Genomic DNA, 18,008 nt, shown 5'->3' with positions numbered 1-18,008 from the left:
TATGCTATATATTATTTAAATTATATATATTTAAAACTTGATATATTATATTATTTTCAATATAAATGTATGGGCTCTTGGGAGCCCCTTGGTGGCCTCGGGGCCCTAAGCAGCTGCTTAGTCTGCTTTTAGGCTGGGCCGGCCCTGTCTGTAATGTACTGTGTGATCTGCTCTTAGGTACTAACACATGTAAATGGGCACCACTGCTGTAATCTGACATATTTACACTGTCACTGTTACAGACGCTTATTAATATGCAGTGGCCCAAAAAGCTGATATTGCCCTTTATAAAAAAAAATCTAATGCTTATTGTGCAAGAGCATTAAAGGTCCACATTATGACATTAAATCAATTTACTTTCCAAAATCATGCTCGTGGTCACCTGCTTGTCTCCATGGAAACAGATACATTTAAAACTATACTGAAAAAAACATGCTAGCAAAGCAGTTACATAGTGCATCTAAAAAAAATAAGTCATAACAGAAGTCAAACCTAACAATTATGGACTGTGTTGTTTCTGCTTGTTTAAAATATGCCTTTACCCTATGAAGTAGGCTGCACCAAAATTCATAATCAATCATTTATGAATCAGACTGCCTGGGGCTTATAAATCCTTACTACTAAGCACTATGCTAATGATGTGACTGTATAAACACACTGTAGTCTCATCACCCCAGGAATACTTCACGTCAAACTTAAGGCAAAGAGAAGTGTTAAATAAGCACTTTAACTGCATTTTTAATAATTCATACTAATTAAGCATTTTACAGATTATTTAAATATTTTCTTTGTTTACTACTATTTCCCCTAAACTCTGGTGCAGGGCTGAAGAACTGAATTAGTAGGATCTCAGCTGGGAGGACTGGTGAATAACCCGACAGCAATTTAACCAGATTCCCTGTCAACAGTGAGAGTCCTGCTCAGGTGCAGCTTTGTGCTAACATTGTCTTAGAATATTAAAGAATTTTCTCCTCATTAACAACACTGTCCCAGCAGAAATAGCCCCAAATACACACGTGAGGATAATTACGAGTGTGCTACATAAGCATGGTCTTGTAGGAGGTAGACGTAATGCCAGGGCCAAAACATGTCATATGAGTCACTGTTGGAGCGACTATTTAAAGCAGGACAGCATCATAGCAACAACAGTATTGGTATTCGGAAAACAGTGAGGAGTTAGAGGAGTTAGTTTGTTTGGTAAATATTTGCAGACAGGACAGACAAACATTAAGCCAATAAATTAGTTTTTATTTAACTTTAAAGGACACATCGTCATGCAAAATTGACCTGTCTCCCCATCAAAAACATACCTGGAGTTGTAGTTTGATTAATTCAAGCTTGTCGCATTAATCCATTAATCCAAAGTCGACTGAGAATGAAAAAATACTCTGTTAGCGTTTTGCCAGTATTGTTGTGTCATAGGTAAAATTCGGACTCTTGCACAGTATATAAACCATCATTATTGGAATCATGCTGCGGTCTAATTGTGTTCACAACAAACAGATAAGCCATGTTAATGTCAGACTAATAGAGTTAAGATCCTAGTTTGTTATTGTTTCTATTTGTCCATTCCTGTTGCTGACAGCAGAGGGAGCTCTAACACCTAAATACCTCATTGGAAACAGAGTTATGCTTTATAATGTGTTTTTTCCAGTTGTATTTTAAGTTAGAAAACATTAAATACTATCCCAAGGTGACGGAAAAGCATGTTGAAAAGGGAATTCAAGCTACGAGAACGCGTCATATTTGTTCTCTAATAGGATATGTGAAATCCATGTATAATCCAGGCAAAGCGCTAAAAACATTACGGAGACAAGCACGCCGCAGAGCCGATACAGTGTCACTTGTAACTACGTGTAAAAGAAATCATTTTGCAGCATGGGTGGCTTTGCTCTTGACTTCCGCAAAATATGAACAACTATAACTATATGCTTTAAGTTTACAAAAATACAAGTTTTTGCCCAATAAATCAAAAAGACGCTCAAGGCCCCAAAACACACTCACTGAATTAATCATAGAATTTAATTTTTATTTGAGGACATTTTCTGACTCAAACAGTGATATGTTTACAGAGAGAGAACAAATCATTTCAGAACAAACATAAATTAATAAAACTATTTAAACAAGCTAGTCCGATGCTTGCATGCGCCGAATACTAATGACATTGGCTTACCTAAGTTCACCCAGGCCTGATAATGTCTCCTCTTAACTGTAAATTAATCATTAGACCCTGAATTCTTCACAATTCCTGACACCATCAAAAATGCACGGCTCATTTTTTGTGGTATTTAATTAAAAGTTAAAGGCGGTCTATCGCTTCATGCTCTGTTCTTGGAAATACAACAGTAATGACCATCATCAAGGCCTTTTCTTTGCACGCTTTGCTATGCCTCATACTATGGATTATTAACTTTCTATTTTATCCCTGTTCCCAAATTAGCTGAGGTAGCCAATTTGAATGTGCAGTGCTGAGGCAAGACGCCGGCCTTGTGTAAAGAGGCATCGAGCTACATGGGGCAACTGAAATCGATAGCGTTTCACAGCAGCACATTATGTAAACCCCAGCCTCCAGAACATAAGCACTGTCTGTATCTAAAAAGCTGTGCACCCGGGTCATCTGCTCATCTGTGCTGGAGGTAAGGGGCTTTAAATAATGTCATAGATATACACTTTATGTTACTGCAGGCACCCAGGGGGAAATACAGAAAATTTAGATAGGATAAAGACGAACTTCAAGTCATATTGTGTTTGTTTTGAGTTATAGATTGAGCAATTAATCACATTTTAATGGAGATTGAGATTCAGTCCTAATCAATGATATTCTTGGTTCTTTTAAATCAAAACATCTATAGCCAATTCTCAGTCAGTAAAAGCATACTTTGAACAGTGGTCCCACAACCCAAAGGTCAAAGGATCGATTCCCACTCAGGCTAAGTTCTGTCCTTGCCTCTATGAAAGTGGTGTGGTGGTCAGATGGCGCAAATTGGCAGACTCACTTCCGTCAGTCGGGGCAGCTGTGGCTACAATAAGAGCGTACCACTACTGTACTGAGTAAGGAGTGAATGAGAAACGACTGCAGTGTAGCGCTTTGAAAGATTTTGACAAGCCTGTATCACATTACAAGTGTAAGGCATTGTTATTATTATTACTTTGGAGGAAGAAATTGGACTATTGTATTAAATTAAATGAAATTAAACTGTTTTTGCTTCTAATAAGATAAATAATCAATTTGAAAATGTTATTGTGATCTTTTTTTGATCATATTGCAAGGTGCACTCATCCACTGATTGTTACATTTTTTATATTTTTGCAGCGGTGGCGTGCGGTTATAGCCTACCCCAGCCAGGACAGGTCTTATACGCTACAAGCTTTTTACTGCAAGCATCTCCTCATAAAATATTTGGCTTTTGAGGTACCACAAGGACAAGGGCAAGAATAAATCCAAACTAAACAAGGTCTGCAGCTGGACTAAAATAGAACCTACACATACAGGTCCAAATGGCAAAGGTAGGACTGAAGTATAATAGCACAGGTGAACAAATCAATAATTGTGCATCTGAAGCCCACAGACCATATTTTGAGCAATGAAGGGATATAAATAAAATACTCCAAATTCACTTTCAGCAAGATGTCAACAACTATAGGCCTTTGAAGGGGCACTAAACTAGCCAGTTAGCGGGGCTGCGAGCACTAATAACAAAACCTTCTATAGTGCTCCCACGGAAAGTTAGGAACAATTACTCCCCTAGTGTTTTTTTATGACACTGATGAAGCTGTTAGCTGAAGCCCAGAAAAGTCAAACACACTGGATCTTTTAGTCCCATTACACAGACTAACTTCAAAAGCAGTCATAAAACTTTCGCAGCCTGTCAGAAACCCAACACATGAGAAAACAAAAGGCAAAGTAACTTCACACTGTGCTGCTCCCACCATTATAAAAGCGGTTATGAAAATATGTCATTAAAGATCTCCAGCTGCTCTGTTCTCCAATATGTGATAATGCGATCTTATGTGAGTTGTAAGAAAAGGGCACATGAGAGAGTTGTGCATGCTGAGACTCAGTGTCACAGAAACTACTGCAGATGAAAAGCTTCATGTTTGCAAACAGAAGAATGAAGAAGTCAACAAAGGGGCACGGCAGCTCAGACATGAACCTCGTAGGACTCCTGTTTAATCTTTGATACGTCCTGGATGGCAGTCCATGAATAATTGCTTTAGTTTTAGATGAATGGTGCAGGAGCCTTCCTTCTCAAGTCATTATTTACAGAGAGGCAAATTCACTACCTCCTCAAAAGACAAACTCCTGTGAGGCGCATCCTGGAGCTCAAGTTTATGAACCAGTCACAGAAGGTTAAGTGTTAAGTGCAATATGAAAAAAAATGAAGTTTTAATCATGAGACAACAATGAATGGAAATAAACAAGATAACTGTTTTTCTATTATAGAACATATAATACCAAGACCTACAGTGTGCACGTTGTTTTTATTGTTCACTCGAGAGAATAAGAAAGACTAAACATTAATAATATATCCAACACTGGAAAATTACAGCAAGTCAGCAACTCTTGTCGACTTTGAAACCAGTGATGTCTCTTCTTAAAAACATAATTCCAAGGGCAGATTATCACAATATTAGTAAATTCATGAATGTTGTGTTGAACATATGCAAACATGTCCTTTCAGATTTGTCTTAACTTAATTTGATTTAAACCTCAACTAAAACATTAAATGACATGTTTTAACACACTTTTTGTCTAAATATTGCTATTAGGTTACTACAAGATAACCCCATCCCTGCTCTCAAACTAGTTCAAGCCTAAATGTTCTTTCTGTTAAACCACAACACCTGCTTATCAGGTTGGAGTATTTCTTTCAACACATATTACAAATCTCTATGACACTTCTTGTTGTAAACAGTGCTTTGGATCCACACCAAAATTAATCATTTTCCATGACCTTTACAGAAAATGTCATACCAAAGGCAATACTCAGTATTTCTTGAAACACCCCTAAACAGCATATTTCACACCTCGTTTCCAGTATGTATACTGTATGTATTCCGGTTGCATGAGAGAGCTGTTGTGTGCCGTTCATTTGCAGCACTGTTTTCCCTTTTGAGATAAGAAATGAAATGTGCAGGAGCAGGGAGCTGGCTCTTGCTGCAGGGAGGCGAGGCGGCCGCTCTGATAATGGAGCTAGTCCCTGTGCGCTGACTGAGAGGCACGCAGCCATGGCGCCAGCTCAGCCCGCCGCTGTGTAAGGAGAGCCAAGTGTCATGCACAGGAGCTCTGCGGATCACTACGGCAACATGTGGGCCAATCTGCATGGAATAAAGACCCAGAACAGGGCACCAGTGTGGACGAGGGCTTTATTCAAACAAAAGAAGACACGCCATTTACATTTGTCTCCCTGCATAATTTGAGGATGCTTATAATAATGCATTGGATTTATATAGTTCCTTTCAAGACACCCAAAGTACTTTACAGTGCATTATGGTTTCTTTCATGGTTAGAATAGCTAAAGTGGGATGAAAATATGCTATTCCAGTTGTACTATTAGCAATAGTAGTAGTAGTAGTAGTAGTGCTAGTACAGCAAAAGCCATGATTGCAATAGCTGTACAAGTAGCAGTGATGAGCAATAAAGTAGAGCTGGCCCATTGCACCAATCCACAGTCACCTCAGGGAGACAAAACTCCATATTGATTGGGTATCTCTATCACAGCCATGCCAGCAGATCTGTGTCCTCACATGGCCCGTCTACTCCCCCAGTCTGCCCCCTTAAATCCCAGTGTTTTATGTAAATATAAAGAGGGTTTTACTTTCCATTTGGCCACTCACCAGAATATTGTGTGCTGTTTTGGGATGCTCCTTTCAGCGTTTACTTCAAAGCAGCCTGCAAAGAGAAATAAAACGGTCACACCTTAATATGCACCACCAAAATAACAGTTAGAAGCAGCACACGCCACCAGTTGTAATAGTATCATCTTCATAAAAAGTTCCATTTGCGCTTCTACCTTTGTGCACATAGACTTAACACGAATGATTTTTCTGCCCGCATGGAATAATCGTCTTCTGCCCAGAGCCGCTGCTGAAGACGTCATTTAAATCAGGAATCCGAGCAGAAATATTATTTTACCTGCTTGCTGTAAAATGCTTTCCTAATTTGTGAAATCTCATTTTAGTAATTCGTGACACTGTGAAAGCAGAATGCACCGTTCTTCAAGAAATAGTTTTATTGGAAAAAGCCCTTCGAGAATTAGAAGTTATAGTATTACAGTTTAGTCTCAGAAAGGGAAAAAGTAGTCGTGTGTAACTTCAGGGATAATACATATTGTGCACACTACCACACACTAAGTACTGCTAAAAATGATACTGTATGTACCACTAAGTATCAGTACTATTACTAGCCAAAGTATCACGCAAAATACCACCACAAGTACCACAGTAACTAACTAAGTCACGGATATGTTTAAAGTGCTGCCAGACATTCTTCATAAACTGGTAGAGGTGAGAGATAGTGTACTTCGATTATAAATAAAACAAACAGAAATGAGTATTCTGCGGTTAATTTTACTGTTTACTTTGCTTTACCATCAAACATGACATTTATAGGAATGAATATTGTAATCAGGATGATAATAATAATAAAACAGAGTGGTTAGTTATGGCATTTGTAGTAATAATAGTAAAATTGGTATTGGCATCTATTGGTACAACAGGACTGTATGATAAAACCTGAAAACCCATGACAGAGTAGTCAGTGCAGCTTACACTATTAATCCTAAATACTTTTTGAAGTATTTAGTTTTTAGTTTGACCGAGAAATTGATTTACAGTATGCAGTAAGTATCATCGGTAGTATTATAGTAACAGTACCTAAATACAGTGACTAGTTAATACTTCATAAGTACTTGCAGTAATTCACTTTTTGTTTGAAACCCTTTTAATTGAGATCTGGAGTACATCTCCTGGCCCCGCTCATATAATAGCCCCAAACTGCGCCTGTATCTGTCCATTGACGAGCAGCCAGGTTCTGCTCATTACTTTTAATTAGGCCTACCTTTTAGCTCATTAGTGACAGCTGCACTGATTCTGTCACCAGCACAAATCTGTGAAGTAACCTTTGGAGCTGCCAGTAACTCTTCATATTTTATATCATCAAGCAACTCACAAACACTCTCACAGCCCACAACCATAGTCATGTATAGTTTGCATTTGTGTCTTTATAGTCCTCCATATCATTTGAGTTGGATCACACTTTGGTGGAGCCATATCTGTGACCCCATTGTTCTTTAATGCGTTTTTGGAGGTGCCAGTCTGCGCAGCACTTGACTGTGATGTCTCTTTCCATCGCCCGCAGCATCAACACGGATCTCACACCAGCACTACAGGACATCCGGATGCTGTTTTTGGATAACACCAAAAGTGAGACTTGGCAACAAAAGTTCACAGTGGACTTAATGATTAAAAAATTGTATTTGAAAGTTGGATGGAAAAGTGTTGTAGGTCAAATAGTTATAATCTGAAAACCAGAAAACATGAATAATAATAAGTGAAACAATCAGTTGACTACAAGAATGTGATTTAAGGGCAATTTGCTTTTTTGTCTTTAAATATATTAGCTAATCGTGCCACTTATGACCCAAATGAGTTTCATGGCATTACATAGAAACGCAGTCTGATATTTTAATGACTTTTAGTGCTGAAGTACTTAATGTCATAAAGAAACACAGAGACAATATATAATTATGTTCATGACATTATAAAATGCTTATAATATAAAACAGCTGGAGGACAAGTCAGAATTGGTGGAATTTTCTGTTAACTGTCAGATTGCAGAATAATTGACTTGGTTCATGGTTCATATATAAATGTATTTACTGGGCCTGTCCACACAACACAAAAACTGTATAAAATGTTTCTGCATTAATGTTTCTGTATAAATAAACAAAACCCCAAAGACGTGGTGGTTGTCAGTTCAGCTTCCTGGTATATGTTATATATTTTTAGGACTTTTGCCCTTTCAAAAGATATAATATTTTGATTATTCTAAAAAGTCAGTCACTATGACAAGAATCCCATTATTCTGAAACCCATAAATTGGCGTACTATAGAGGTATATCTCAGATTCAATTAAAATATAAGATTACAAGTTGAATCTTTAGGTAAACATGTGTAAAGATATTATTATGCTCAGACACAACCACCAAAACACTGCTGCTAATTAATGAAAACAAATTTCAAGTCGTACTTTGTGAGTAAACAAAGCTGTTGCATATTACCATGACAGTGAGAAACTTTAAGGTTCATGAGTCAGGCATTAGCGCTAAACCACAACTTCACAATCACAAATCCAAACTCCATTGTATTAAAGCTTTTTATTTGCCAATGTCATTTTTCATCTGTGAAGTAGCTTTACATGTTAACCCACAGCCAGTCTCTCCTTGACCAATGGCAGCCATGTGAAGAGTCTCATTTCATGGCTGGCTCAGTACACAGGAGATGTCCATCTTACGTTCATGTCCCCTGAAGCAACCAACACCATGGGATTGATTAAAACATGCAGCAAACACGCTCTTACAGGCCGGTCTGTAATCTACTGAGCTCCGATAGCATGCTAACTGCCTCTCCATCTCTTCATCATTCGCCCACGCTCCTATCAACCATACAGCACCAAGCACCCAGGCTACGGAGATGGATGCGGCTTCTCCATTTAATTACTATTGTTACTTGTATATAATTAAACGCACAGGGAGCTCTTCTGGTGACCCCCTGACAAGAGAGGGGCCCCGGAATCAAAAAACAAAAGCATCAAAACATCCATCAAGGGTCAGATGTCACGCACAGACCACCTCCAGTCTTGGCTTCAATTAAGATCAGAATGAGGAGAAACGTGATGTCATGCTTTTGTAATCATGGTTTATGATTTGCACTGAATATAACTGACACGATACAGCGACTGAATGTCTAATATACTAAACTCAGTGCTATGATGTCAGAACTAAACCCCGTTGACCACTCCCCTTAACAGAACAACTGCAATTTGAACGCTGTTGACCCACTTGTCCGACCCCTACAATCTCGCCCTTGTCAAAAGTTTTCAAAGCGTTTTGCTCCTCCAACAATTTGAGGACAAAATGTTCAGTTTAAAGAGAGACACTGCAGCTCAATAGGACAAAACTTCTTCTGCAGTTTACTTACATAAAGACAAGAATTCGTGTAATGCTTTAATTTAAAAATAAGAGTAAAAATGCTAAAATTGCACATATTTGGGATCTGAAAAATTGAAAGAGCAAGATTCAATTTTCTTGCTTTATTGTGTTGTTAGATACAAAAATATTTTGAATGAGGGGGTTTTGAATATCCTATTTGGAATTTGAGTAAATCGAAGTGAAAATTGGCGTGAACATTAAAATTATGTCTCATTTTTTAAGTTAATCAGGCTTAGAATTACAAATCCTTCTGTACAATCCATCAAAATCTTGTTAAGTACAAGATTGGAAAGTTGATGCGCTACTTTAAGTGGTAATCCTGATGCATTGTGAGAAAAGGGATACAAGCTGATTAAATGAAATGATAGAACAACCTTAGGGGCAGACTGGACAATGTTCCAGGCTAAAGCTTTTATATTGAGAACAAACTGACCAAACCTCTATCATGCAACCAGGACAAAGACATGATCTAAACTCATATCACTGTTTCGCTTGAATGGTGTATGCATTAATATACCCATGTCTGACTCATAGTTACTTCACTTAGCAGTAAGACGTTCTGTGATACAAGCTCACTTTTACTTATAAGGACTATTGCTGCTGAATGCTTTTCCTGTGATGTGATGATCCAGAGTCTGTGCCGCCGTCTCATTTGCAACCATCTTCAAGGACAAGCACCTATTTGTTCAGCGCCCACCACCTCCGAGTTTCAGTATGCAGGGGGAGCTAGCAATGTGGTTAACCGAGATTGGTGTCCACATGGCAACCAAATTTACATGACTGCAATCCAAAGTGTTTATTCCAAAATCTAAAACATGATTGTGTATTGCTGTAGCTGGCAGCTGTAAGGGCACACACTAGTCATAGAAACATTATCACCTCAAAGCTGAAACACCCTGTAGAATTTTTAATGAAGACTGAAAGAAAAAAGCGCTTGAGGGCATTCCTATAATGGCTCATGTGTGAAAATACATCCATACAGCCCAAGCACTCAGCCGGAATAAAACATTTGCAGGGCACTTTAAACCTTCAGTAATAATAAAAAAAAACAAATAACAAAACATATATTTGATCCAGGCCATAGTGAACTTCAGCATTAGCAATGAATTGTATAAAGGGTGTGCGTGGTCCAAGCAAAAGCCTCTCTCCAAAGCCTCTCCCCTGATGGCATCATGGCGGAATACAAAACAAGAATCGACACGGTGCAAACAGGAAGGATACTTGGGCTAATGCAATGCTACACGGCTAACTGATGGTACGATAGCGCTAAGCTAAACAATCCTGTGTGTGTTGACTGCTGCTGCTGCCTCCACACTGAGAGTATAACAGACAGCATACGGCTGCCTTTGCTTGCCCACACACTTGGCACACTGACCATTAGAGCTGCCTGGAGGGCGGGTTTCTGTGACCTCCAGAGATGAGAGCGCTGCAGACAAAGGCTCCCACCCCGAGGCGCGATACAGGCTCCAGAACGGACAGCAGGTGGAGCATCGCATCGGGGCAGGTGTGAGAAGACCAGGAGAAGAACACTTTATACACTGTAGAATGTTAATCGTGGTTTGACATTAGTATATTTATAATGCTGGAGGTGGATCTTCACTGTGAGAACTATGACTGCTGCTTGTGTATGCTATTTTGAGGAGCTATTGAGGGATATATCGATCATGGGTAAATTGCATCTGCGAGCAACTAAACATACTATTTTTTTTTCCCTTTTACAAATTAACTTTACTTCGATTGCGGTGCATTCTTAACCAAAGTATTGGTTTTAAACAGCTCAAGAATGGTCCATTGACTCCTTGTTCAAAGCTGCAGAAGTGCGAGGCTCCACCTTCTCATACTGGCTTTTCACTGTAACCACCAGATTTTCATATATATTTTTTGCTTTTTGCTTTTAGACATAGTGACATTTATGAAACCTTGCATGACCCAGAGTCTGATTTTTGAATAAACACAATCACTTGAAGTTATTTTAGAGATAAGATACATTTTTGCAATCATTTTCTAAACAATGCCTAAATGAACTCCTGTCACATTTAATGAGGTATAAAACTACCCCATGTGGAGGTATCTCATTTATAATTACACGCCGCATATACTCTACAGCATCTAATTTTGTTGATGTATTATTTGAAAAACTCAAATTTAGCATCACAAACCACCCCCTCCCTGCAACAAATCCTACCTCTTAATCTGTATTTAAACTGCAACCTCTTGTTGACCAAAATGACACACAGGAATAAACCAGATGCCTGACAGAATCATGTCAAATGTTATCCGCTCTAATAATTGCTCTGGTCGTGCTGCTATTTTGATGAAAACAAAAATACCGAATGAGTCATTGCAACATTTATAATTCAGTGAACTAAGGTCAACTTAAAGTGAAGTACATACAACTATTAGTCACTTTGCATATTTCAGAACAACTTCCAATCAAACCGTCCAAAATGTTTCTAAAAAGTGAAATTCAGTTTATAGCAGAGTATTTCAATATTTTTTTTCCCCATTTACATTCTTTATACCTTCTTTTCTCACTTATGAATTACTAGTACTAGCGCTCTCCTCTGCCGTCTCTACTTCACACAGACACATACACACAACATAGACTTATCACATACAATTGTAAATAGATGTTACGTCTACAAACCACATTATGCCTCGGTGTGTCTTGGTATGCTTCGGTATGTTGTGGTATATCTTGGTATAACTTGGTATATCTTTGTATATCTTGGTATGTCTTAGTATATCTTGATATATCTTGGTATATCTTGGTATATCTTTGTATATCTTGGTATGTCTTAGTATATCTTGGTATATCTTGGTATGTCTTGGTATATCTTGGTATGTCTTGATATATCTTGGTATATCTTGGTATATCTTTGTATATCTTGGTATGTCTTAGTATATCTTGATATATCTTGGTATGTCTCGGTATATATTGGTATGTCTTAGTATATCTTGGTATATCTTGGTATATCTTATAACCATTTCTCACTCCTGTATATGACTGGTCACTATGCTCATCTATTTGCATTAAATAAAAAAAATAAATAAAAAAATGTATTTCACTATTATCTCTTAGACAATACACTCCCTACCTCTAATTACAACAGTATTCTATAAGTCTAACATTTCTGAAGGCAGTGAATCTCAGCTGTCTCCCTTTTACCACTGACACCTCAAAAGTGTGTGCTCAGGATCTTCTGCTGGAATAGTAAGGTTCACAGATCTACCTACATCTTTTCTAAGTGACTTGATGATGCTATGGCCCACAGTGCTATTTATACCCACAGCCACACTCAGCACATTTAGGAGCAGGCCATAAATAATCAGTAAGGTATGAGAGACACACACCAGATCACTTTGCTTTAACGCAGCATCTTCAGGCTACCTATTTTAGTTATGCAACGCTAGCAACATCTCTCATTGTGTTGTTTTCACTCTGCTGAAACTTACTACTTACTAATGTAGATGCAAACAACTGACAGGCTGCATTAGTGGTTTATTTGACTGCCAAATGACCGAATCGACTGCACTGGACACAGCAATGAGAAGACCTTCCAGAGGATACCATGACTCAGCTAAATGAAACCTCTGTCTAATAAAATATCAACACAACAAAAATAGATGGATCTGAATAGATTTTCTGCATACAATAATATGAGATATAATCAATACGAATCTTGAATGTCATCATGAATATTACTTAACAACTGTGTGTTACTGGCAATGGAAATTTTGCCATATGGAGTCACAAGGCAGATGAATGGAGACTGGGGGATCTGGGGAGGGCGACGACATTCTCAGTTACAAGGCGAGGTAAGCCAAGTTTATTTGTATAGCACAATTCGTACACAAAGTAATTCAGTGCTTTACAAAATAGGAAAGACATTAATATCATAGTACAACAAATCAGAACATATATAATCACATATAACCATCATAAAACCATCACTACACACTATCACTGAACTGTTTTGAGCCTGGATTTAAACTTTATCAAAACCGAGGTCTGTCTCACATCTTCAGACGACTGTTTCAGGTTTTAGCTGCACAAAACTGAAACGCTGACTCTCCATGTTTAGTCCTGACTCTGGGCCCCAGCAGGAGGCCGGTCCCTGAAGTCCTCAATACATCAGAAAGGTGCACCATGTATGCTTTCTGGTGGAGTGTCTGCATGCTTGCTTCCATGATGATGTTATTGCTTTGCCCGGAATGTTCCCCAGTACGGCATTAAACTGGTGAAAAATAGCTATATATTCATGCTGTGAGCGGACTGTGTGTCTCCCCTCATATCTGACCTGCTATCTGACTTGATGGCGTCACCTGCATGTCCCTTTGGAGACAGATAATAATGCCATATTGTGGGAAAAGCAATGATATTTCCATGGAGACAAGCAGGTAGCGAATCCTCCATCAGAGTTAGGGCTAGGCGTGTCACGATAACACATTCTGTAGTGCGATATGTTGTAAATATAGATGATAAACGATAACACTGAAACCAAACCATGAAGCAGATGTATCCCCAAAAACCATCCATCCATTTTCTTTCGCTTATCAACAGGCAACAGTCTAACCAGGGACTCCCAGCCTTCCCTCACCCCAGACATGTCCTCCAGCTCCTCCGGTGGGACCCCAAAGTGTTCCCAGGCCAGCCGAGAGACATGGCCCCTCCTGTAAATACACAATTTTGTTTAAAAAATGCAAGATACAATAAATAATTAACATAATCCAACACTTAGGAAGTTAGTAGTACAGAAAAATAACCTAAATTTTCCCACTAGTGCAAAGAAAAAGTGCCCACAATAAATATTGACCCCCCAAATGATTGTTCTATCTGTCATGTACTGAAGGATAAGTCGATGTAGTAATCATCCTGACAGGCCTAGTTAGTGCACCTTTAAAAACCCATGAAACTCAATTTTTCCCTTACTAATCCTTAGAAGCTTTGGTCCCTATCTAACAATGGCTGTTTATTCTCACAGGAAGCACAAGTTGATAAAAAATAACAATAGTTTACAAGTGACACCCATTTGAGCAAAACAAAAATCTCCTTTGACTCTGAAGACATCACAAGTGCATGAACTTATAGAGCTGTCAGGATCGTGATGCCTTTTTAAGTCTGCAGGAGAAGCAGTGCTAAAAGTCTGGGAGGTTCACTTTAAACTCAAATACATCACCTGACAGGCACAACTTATTACCAACTGTCTAGTCATGTCAGAGATAAGCACCCCCATTATCTACATATCTGAAACACAACACATGCTTTACAAATTATGATCCAGTGAGGTGAATAATGAACACAAAATACAGCTCTGCTACTGCCACAGCCATAATAAGGCTTGTTGTTTATCACAGACTAAATGGTATATAGTATAGTTTGAGCTTCAATATACTGAAAGGTTATTATCACAACATTTTAATAGCTAGTTTTTACGTCTATACATAATGCAATCCAACAAAGGAATAAAACTCTATCAATTATTTATACAGTAGCAAGTTATTGATGTGCACTGCATTGTACATCACGTTCGGACAAGAAGGCTTCCTGCAGAAAAGCGATTGTTTTCATAGCTTTCTCAAACGGTCATGGTTAGCTGGACGTCAGACAGCTGTGCTTAGTCATACTGACAGACCACCGCTTCAACCAAACAACACACACAGCCCTGTTATGATCCACAGTCAGGGCCCCATTTAAACTGCTGGAGCAATCATAGCCAAATCACTTTTGTTTGTTTAGCCCCAGAGATAAGCTTTGCGTGGTTCGGGGACCTGTGTGTCCATTGTCCAATCATTTGCTCCGATATCTGCTGGACACAAAAATAACACACGCTGTAGTTCAGAGTGGAAGAAATCAAATGTAGCCTGATGGCATTTTTTATGAGAGCAGACAGTGTTGGACCAGAGGCTTGAATAACTTGTCATCATGGTGTCAGAGGAGTCGCACTTACATTTATATCACTGCAGTCCCTAATGAAAACCAATATGCTTGTTCTGCAACTACTGATCAGGTAACAGCAACATGAACCATTATGTTTTTGTTTTTGTCTGACGATTCTAATGTGACAGATACAACCGAATTGCTATTGCTACAACTTAGTGGCGTGTGAAGTCATTTTAACATTGATCAGTGGGTTAAATAAAATGATCTATTTACAAGATACAATATATGAGAAAAACTGTGAGCGGACTTGTCTCCCCTCACATCTGACCTGTTATCTAACTTGATGGCGACAGATAATTAATGCCATATTATGGAAAAAGCAATCACATCTCCATGGAGACAAGCAGATAGCAAATCCTCCATCAGAGTTAGCGCTAGGACTGTCGCGATAACACATTCTCAAGCGTGATATGTTGCTGAAGTAAATATACACGATAAAAGATAATATTGACAGTTATTTAGTGTACAATATAACTTTTCTAATGAGAATTCACCATTATAATATCTTGAAAAACATGCATTCTTATTTTAAGCTGGCTCGCCTCACCACAGACTTGATTTGTAACTTGGCCTGGTCACGTCACACGCTTGTCTCCATGAAGATACACACATGCCATACTGTGGAAGAGCCTAGACCAAGCAATAACTCCTCCGTGGAGACAAGCAGATGGCAGACCCTCCACCGAAAACAAACTGAGATATTTGAAGAATGAAGTTTGCTCAAGAATGTATTTTTCTAACACAAATCATAGAATAATGGTGTATAATTTATCAGAAAGTACTGTAAACTACACTGGCTCAAACAACCACCATGAGGTTCCACCCTGACTCTCACCCAGCGCAGTTGTACTACACATGCAGTACAGCGGATACTCTGTGATGGGAAATATCAAACAGCCACGCCGTTGTACCCTCTCCATGTATGGCGCAGTATTGACAGGCTTTGTGATATAGAGGGGGATTATGTGACTTAAGTCTCCGTGTTGTGCATGCCTGGAGAAGTGTTCTACTTGGACAGAGACTGATCTTGCCTTGCCAGTCAACTGCATCTGAATACCCACTTCCTCTTTGGCCTATAATCCAGGGAAAAAAACAAGCCTTTGACGCCTAACATCCTTAACACGGCTCTGTCAATGCCATGAATCAAAATTAGCCACCATGGGCGCCCAATCCATTTGACAGCGTTTAGACCTCGGAACATGGCAGTATACGTTTGCGCCAACAACATGATGATTTTAGTTTGAAGTGACAGGATAAAAAGAGAGAACTGATAAGGAACATGTTAGCAATAGCGGAGATCGCCTATGTAATGCATTTATCTGATTAAACCATGCAAAAGCCTCCATCTATATTTCTAACACAATATCATCCCGGCACTCTCCCTGTGGCAAGTTTGATATACCGGTTGCACTTGGGCTTGGCTGCAAAGTAAAGCTGGAGATTTCCATTAAGATAAATTGGAAAAACGTTCTGCTATGAAGGCCACAAAACTCCCCGCTATAGTTTCAAGGAGAGTCAACCTACGGAAAAGCAATAACTGATTGAGTTTTTTGTTTCTTGACAGTAATCCTGCTTTTTGGGTGCTGTGTCTAACCAGAGCTGCCATCTATTTTCCTCAGACGCTCTTTTGTAGATGTGATAGAGGCTGAATGGAAAGAAAAGCCACCGTGCTGCTGTATTCACTTATTGTCAAGGGTGAAATGTTGTCTCCTCCTTTACATTTTAATGTGTGTGAATATGTGATGCAAGGTGTTGTTGGGGACATCAATGCCTGCGAGTATAGAGCCAAGCCAAAGACTGTGCGTGCATGAGTGGATGTTATTACCCTCCAAATGTTCCTTTCAGCAACCAGCGGACTTATAAGGCGCTCTGGGAAGATGGTAATAAAAAAACATATGCTTGGCTGGAAGTTAAGGGTAAAATGTTATAACTATCCCGATTGGTACATTGTTTTAGTTGGGCAACCTATAGTAGTTAGGTCAGAGGTAGAAAAGTACTAGAAGTAAACAATATTTTATAAAGTTTGATACTTGCAAAGTGGATATGGATATTTACGTAGATAATTTACTTAGAAGCCCCAACTGAATACAAGTTGTTCAAGTGTCATGTGTTGGGTTCCAATGTTTTTGGGGACATTACACTGATTTATTTCCTGGACCCTCACCCTAACTTTAAAAACTCACTATACTCACCTAGCCTGAACCTAATTAGCCCATAATATTAATCTCAATGTTATAGATGATGGTTGGTCCAATAATAAAGGATTTATGTCATTGGCAGACATAAATCCTCCCCATAAAACAGACATGTCCCCATAAATTGAGGGGGTATACAGATTTCAATCCGCACAAAGTGATAAAAACCTGCCCAGCTTCTCTGCCTCTACTTGTTTGTTATTCCACAGTAGTACTGACTAGACTACTTCAACTAGTCTACGACAACTACTACTTCTAGTTTATCGCTGCCAATTTGCGAAAAGAATAGCTAAAATATTGTTTACCACTGTTCCATTCTTTTTAAACATAACTACACTTGAGACAGGTATTCGATTCAAAAGGAGTCTGGTTCAATTACTTACTGAACAACATAACTCACTTTTCACCACTGGTTTATGTTCCTTCTCTTTTGGTACTATTTCCTGAGTGATAAATGCACTCAGTTGGTAAATGAATTACATGGATGGTCCATCGTTCAATCAGACCATAATCTCCTTTACTTTAAAGGACAAAACAGAAGAGGAATATTTAACCTTGAGCAGTAGCTCACCAAGATTTGTGAGTTCACAAAGTAGAATCCATCTTGTCTTGCTCTGGGCAATGTGTTCCTGGTGTGACCAATGGTGCGGCTTTACA

The 18,008-nt window shown here is 38.8% G+C and overlaps 1 protein-coding gene across 1 annotated transcript in view; it reads right to left on the bottom strand.

The window, feature by feature from the left end:
* The window catches only part of lrfn1 (leucine rich repeat and fibronectin type III domain containing 1), a 148,561-nt gene that overhangs the window by 58,325 nt on the left and 72,228 nt on the right, over positions 1 to 18,008 (bottom strand). The window contains exon 2 of the mRNA XM_033977668.2: positions 5,839 to 5,893. The gene's annotated coding sequence lies outside the window, so the exon portion shown is untranslated. The remainder of the gene's footprint in view (positions 1 to 5,838; positions 5,894 to 18,008) is intronic.

This window comes from Periophthalmus magnuspinnatus, chromosome 13 (assembly GCF_009829125.3).
Source record: "Periophthalmus magnuspinnatus isolate fPerMag1 chromosome 13, fPerMag1.2.pri, whole genome shotgun sequence".
Classification (NCBI taxonomy): domain Eukaryota; kingdom Metazoa; phylum Chordata; class Actinopteri; order Gobiiformes; family Gobiidae; genus Periophthalmus; species Periophthalmus magnuspinnatus.
Note: the sequence above shows the minus strand (reverse complement) of the source record. Positions and strands in the feature narration are given on the sequence as shown.